The 6725-nt window shown below is 36.8% G+C and overlaps 1 pseudogene; it reads left to right on the forward strand.

Annotated features, from left to right (window-relative positions):
- Nucleotides 1-4622: 4622 nt before the first annotated feature.
- On the forward strand, nucleotides 4623-5112 carry LOC102820059 (annotated as a pseudogene).
- The last annotated feature ends 1613 nt before the right edge of the window (nucleotides 5113-6725 follow it).

Raw genomic sequence — 6725 nt, forward strand, 5'->3', positions numbered from 1 at the left:
TCTTCAGATGATCTCTAAATTCAGGTGGGATATATTCAAGGTCATATTTTGGCTCTCATGGACTTGTTTTCATTTTCTTCAGTTTCAATTTGAATATTCATATGAGTAATTGATAGTCTGTTCTACAGTCTGCCCCTGACCTTGTTTTCACTGATGATATGGAGCTTGTCGATCATCTCTTTCCGCAGATGTAGTCAATTTGATTTCTATATATTACATCTGGTGAGGTCCATGTGTATAGTCATCTCTCATGCTGTCTCAAGAAGGTATTTGAAATGAAAAAAATCATTGTTTTTGCAGAATTCTATCATGCATTCTCCATCATCATTTCTATCACCAAGGCCATATTTTCCAACTACTGATCCTTCCTCTTTGCTCCCAACCTTTGCATTCTAATCACCAGTAATGATCAATACATCTTGATTGCATGTTTGATGGATTCCAGATTGAAGAAGTTGATAGGATTCTTCATTTCATCCTCCCTGGCTTTTGTGGTTGGTGCATAAATTTGAATAATCATGGTATTAACTGGGCTTCCCTGTAGGCACAGGGATATTATCCTATCACAGAGAGTGTTGTACCTCATGACTGATCTGGATATGTTTTTCTTGACAATGAATGCAACACCATTCCTCTTTAATTTGTCATTTCCGGCATCTTAAACCACATGGTCATCAGATTCAAAATGGCCAACAGCAGTCCATTTCAGCTCACTAATACCTTACATATTGATGTTTATGCATTCCTTTTTTTTTTTTGGCAAACCTAATTACAACAGAACAAAACACTGCCTGGTCCTGTACCATCTGCATAACCATTGCAATATTTGAGCTCCTTATTACAGCCACTATGTAATTCGTATCATTGAGGGTTTTCCTCTTTTTCCCTAACCCTCTGTATTATCAAGCATGATGTCCTTCACCAAGGATTGGTCCTTCCTTGATAACATGTCCAAAACACATCTTGCCATCCTGACTTCTCAAAAGCACTTTGTACTTCCTCCAAGACATTATTTTTTTTCTTCTGTCATTCCACGGTATTTTCAATATTCTTCATCAACACTGCATTTAAAAGGAAAATATTCTTCTCTATCCTTCCTTACTCATTGTCCAGATTTCACATGCATAGGAGGAGACTGAAAATAGCATGGCTTGAGTAAGTCACATTTTACCATTTAAAGTGACATCTTTGATTTTTAATACTTGAAAGAGGTCTTTTGTAGCAGATATGCCCAGTGCCACATAATGTTTGATTTCTTGAGCACTGCTTGCTTGGACATTCATTGCTGATCCAAGTAAATGAAATCCTAGGCAACTTCAATATTTTCTCTATCATGTCGTTACAGGTTGATCCAGGTGTGAGGATTTTTATTTTCTTTACTTGAAACACAACCCATACTGAAGGCAATAGTCTTTGATCTTCATCTGTAAGTACTCCAAGTCCTCTCCCTTTCCAGCAAACAAGATTGTGTCATTTGCATGTTACAGTCCTCCTCTAGTACTGATGCAAGGCCTTTCTTCATATAGTCCAGTTTCTCAGATTATTGGCTCAGCATGCAGACTGAGTAACTATGGTGAAAGGATACAGTTTTGATACATACCTTTTCTGATTTTATCCCCAGCAATATCCAATTACTCTATTAAACAAACAAAAATTCCCCTTGGTCTGTTTAAAGTTTCTGCATGAACACAATGAAGTGTTCTGGAATTACCATTCTTCATAATGTTATCTATAATTTGATTGCTCTACACAGTTGAATGCCTTTGTATTGTCAATGGATCAAAAGTAAACATCTTTCTAGTGTTCTCTGGTTTCAGCCAAGATCCATCTGACATCAGCAATGAATTCTTTATTCTAAATCCTCTTCTGAATTTGGCTTGAATTTACAAGGAAGCTTCCAAAAATCCACTGAAATATGGAAAGAAAAGATAACGAAATTTTTCCACAAACTTTTGGAAATCCATTCATATGGTACTTTCTGGTCAAAGTACAGCTGCAACCATTTTTTAATTATCTTCAAAAATGTTTTACTTTCTTGTGATAGTAATTATACTGCTCAATGATTTCTATCTTCTGTTGGATGGTCTTTCTTCGGAATGGGTTCAAATATAGATTTCTTATAATCAGTTGGTCAGATAGCTTGTTTTCCAAATTCCTTGTCATAGTTGAATGAGTGTTTCCAGTGTTGTAACTGTTTGTTGAAATGTCTCAATTGGTATTCTGTTAATTCCTGAAGCCTTGTTTTTTGTCAATATCTTCAGTGCAGCTTGAACTTATTCCTAAAATACTATCAATTCTTGATCATAGTCTACTTTCTGAACTTGATGAACATTGGCCAATTCTTTCTGGTACAGTGACTGCATATTGTTTCCATCTTCTGATACTTTCAGTAAGGTTTGCCCTACTACAAATATTAAATCTCCACTGTACGTTGAACTGCAAAGTCGGTTTGAACCACAAGATCAGTAGTACAAGGTCACCAGCTGTTTCTGGTGAGTGACTCATAGGGTCACTATGAGTCAGAACTGGCTATAAATCTTTGCAGGAGCAGAAAGCCTCATCTTTCTCCCACCGAACCACTGGTGGTTTTGAACTGTTCACCTTGAGATTAGGAACCCAACTCGTAACCACTATGTTACTAGAGCTCCTTAACGACCCTGTTTAGGGTTTCCAAGGAGCAGCTGAAGGGTTTGAACTGCCAACCTTGTGGTTTACAGTTCAATGCTAATTTTACAGCACCATACATGATAAGTGCTACATTATATACTAGAATGCAAGATATACAGAAAGGCACATGGAGAGCACCAAAAGACTTAGGAGATAACAATTTTCCTTATTTTATGCAGCTTATCTGACATTTTTCTTTTTCATTAAAAAATATAGCTTATATTTTCTTAAATTTTTACCAATGCCATGGAAATATTTGGCTAAATCAGAGCAGTCAGGGAAGTTTTTTCAAAGGAAATGATGATTGAGTCCAGGTGTAAAGTAAGTAAGAGCTTATTAGTAAAAGCAATACACCAAGAAGAAACAGCAAGTGCAAAACTGGTAACTGGAAGAAGTTGCCATTGTTATTGTTAGATGTCAACTAGTTGGTTCTGACTCATAGTGACCCTATGTACAACAGAAAGAAAAATTGCCCAGTCCTCTGTTGTTAGGTGCCATCGAGTCAGTACCGACTAATAGCGACCCTGTGCATAACAGAATGAAACACTGCCTGGTCCTGGGCCAACCTCACAATTGTTGTCACACTTGAGCCCATTGACGCTGCCACTTTGCTAGTCCATCTCACTGGGGGTCTTTCTCTTTTTCTCTGACCCTCCACCTTATCAAACATGATATCCTTCTCCAGCAACTGGTCCCCCCTGACAATATGTCTGAAGTATGAAAGATGAAATTTGGCCATCCTGGCCTCCAAGGAGCACTCTGGCTATACTTCTTCCAACACAGATCTGTTTGCTCTTTTGGCAGCCCATGGTACTTTCAATATTCTCCACTAACACCATAACTCAAATGCATCAAGTATTCTACAGTCTTCCTTATTCACTGTCCAGCTTTTTCAAGCATATAATGTTATTGAAAATATCATGGCTTGGGTCAGGTGCACCTTAGTCCTCAAGCTGACATCTTTGCTCTTAAACACTTTAAAAAGATCTTGTGCAACAAATTTGCCTAATTCAATTTGTTGTTTGATTTCTTGAGTGCTGTTTCCACAAGTGATAGCAGTTCTCTACTATCTTCTTAATTGTTATGTTATGTAGTACTGCATCAGTTTGTTGAAACATTTCAATTTGTATTCCTTCAATTTCTGGAGCCTTGCTTTTCCCCAATGCATTCAGTCCAGTTTGGACTTCCTTCAGTTCCATCAATTCTTGATCATATGGTTTCTCTTGAAATGGTTGAACTTTGATCTATTATTGTTGGTATAATAACTATGTGTTATTTTCATTATCTTTTGATGCTTTCTGCAGCATTCAATATCTTACCTATAAAACTCTTCAACATTGTGAGTCGTAGCTCAAATGTTTCTTTAGTTTATTCAGCTTGAGAAATGCTGAGTGCGCTTTTCACTTTTGATTTTTTAACTCCAAGTCTTAGCACATCTCATTATAATGCTTTGTATTTTCAATCTGTCCTTTCAAAAGTTCTATTCAGCTCTTTTGCTTCATCATTTCTTCTAGTCATTTTAGTTTATCTACATAGAAGAGCATGTTTAATAGTCTCTTCTGCATCCATTTTTTTTTGTTTTTGTTTTTTTGTTTTCTTTCTTTCTTGTCTTTTTAATGACTTTTTGCTTTCTTCATGTAGGTTGTTCCTGATGTCATCTCACACCTCCTCCGGTCTACAATTAGTGCCTAGAATCAAATGTGTTCTTGAGATGGTCTCTAAATTCAGGTAGGATAAGTTCAACGTCATATTTTGGCATTCAAAGACTTACATTAATGTTCTTAAACTTCAATCTGAACTTACATGTGATCAATTGATGGTCTGTTCTAGGAACAACAGTTGGATCCTGGCCTCATTTTTGCTGATGATATTAAATGTTTCTTTAACAGACTTATTAAATTTGTTTTATGTCTGTTCTATCTTGAAAAGTCCATACGTGATGGAAGAAGGTGGCTATGGTGGTTGGGCAGGAAGGATGACTTTGGCTGGCATTTGGCCTGCAGTTGCTGTTTATGACTGTGTTTCAGATAGTATCTGCTTTTGGAGAAGAATTTTCATCAAAGGCATGCAGAGAATTAGGCTTCTCTAGCAACTTACTCTGTAGCTCTTTGAGATCTTCTTGGACTGTTCAACCTGCTTCAACTGGATCCTGACTGCCAAGGATGCTGTCAGGAAGAAGCACAATTTGAAACAAAAACGTTGCATGCAGGTGCTATTCTTGAGGTCTGTGGATGAAAATAGGGGAGGTTCCCTCAAGTCTAAGCTTTCGTCAGGAGTGATAAGCCCAAACTATTTAGAGGACTACAAATCAAGTATGTTTTGCGGTTCAGACCTGTACTGAAGCTTTTCGATGACAATGGGAACATTACTGAAGAACTGAGCATTCTCAAATGGAACACAGACAATGTAAAAGAATTCTTGAGTGAAAAGTTGGAATGTATATAAACCTTGATTTGATTTCATCCTACCCTTTTGTTATCTTTCCAAATGAAATATTGCAGTACCTAGAAAATAATTTTGTTTTTGCTTCCTACCATTGATCAATCTTTGACTGTGAGGCATTGAACATCTAATTAGAAGTAGAAGTAGCAGCAAAGCCCATAATACCTAATGTATTAGCAAGCTTAGCAAAACCCATTTTTTAAAAATTAATTTCTATCCTTTTCCATTTATTGATACCACTAACTAAATACTTTGTAACAGACTGTGGTTAATTATGCAAGTGATCGTTTGTGATAATTGGTCCAGTTTTACAAATAACAGATTTTTAAATTAGGGAGGTTAATAAGGGAGATGATTACTATTCTTCATGTGCTATGTGCTCTTTGAAGTAAGGACAGAAAACTACGAAGCAAGTAAGATATACTGACCCTCAACAAATTGCCTGCTCCTTAGAGTCTCTCATATTTTTGTATTGCACAGCTTTTCTTTTAATAGAAATGTTACTTATAGTTGATAATGAATGCAATGCACAAAAACTTTGTAGCCTCATTATTGAAAAAGGATTCAAGATCTTCAGTAAGAGTGAAATAATCACAAAAATTCATATTAATGAAAACGACACAAAAAAATCTTTGTAAGGATTTGTGTGGATCTGACATTTGGCAAATTTTTGTCTTTTACATTCTTAAAAGTGAATTTTGAAATTCTCTCACTTGCAATCAAAATCTAAATAAAAATTTTCAAAAAAAAAAAATCCATATGCAAAATCACCATTTATTTTGTGTTGAAAAAAGTTTTTGCAATGAAGAAATCATTGGTCATGCAAAATTCTATCATGTGATCTCCAGCATCATTTATACTACCAAGACCATATTTTCCAACTAAAGATCCCTCCTACTTTCACATTCCAAGAAAGAAGTAGAGCATGTACTTATTACTAGGAAAGCCTCATATATTGTTGCGTATATGCATAGAGCAAGGAGAAGCCTACAGTGGAGTGAGGGTGCAGACATAGCAGAGTCAAGAGCAGGTTGGGTCTTACAGGCTATTTTAAGTATTATCTTTAATAACAATGAGATGTCACTGACAACTCCTTTCTTGAAAATGTTATGACTTAATTTTACCAAAAATGGGCCCATGTGGATAGAATGTTTAAGAAGTTATTGAAATAATCCAAGTATAGGAAAACCATATACTTAGTGACTTATTGTGAGCCTGCATATGATTTCTGATAAGCAGATGGTGGATTTGAACTGTCTACCTTGTGGCTCAAAATGACCCTGTGGTTCAGCGCTTATCTTACAGTGCCACACCAGGACTCCATATTTAGCTTGTTGTTGTTGTTGTCAGGTGCCATTGAGTAAGAACCTACTCATAGCAACCCCATGCACAGCAGAACGAAACAATGTCCTATCCTGGGCCAACCTCACTACCGCTGCCACACTTGACGCCATCAATGATGCCACCTGGCCAATCCATCTCCTTAGGGGTCTTCCTCTTTCTTTCTGACCCTCTACCTTACCTAGCGTGACATCCTTCTCCAGTGACTGTTTCCTCCGGACAATATGTCCAAAGTATGAGAGATGAAGCTTAGCCATCCTGGCATCCAAGGAGCA

Source organism: Chrysochloris asiatica, unplaced genomic scaffold (genome assembly GCF_000296735.1).
Source record: "Chrysochloris asiatica unplaced genomic scaffold, ChrAsi1.0 scaffold00169, whole genome shotgun sequence".
In the NCBI taxonomy this organism is placed as follows: Eukaryota; Metazoa; Chordata; class Mammalia; order Afrosoricida; family Chrysochloridae; genus Chrysochloris; species Chrysochloris asiatica.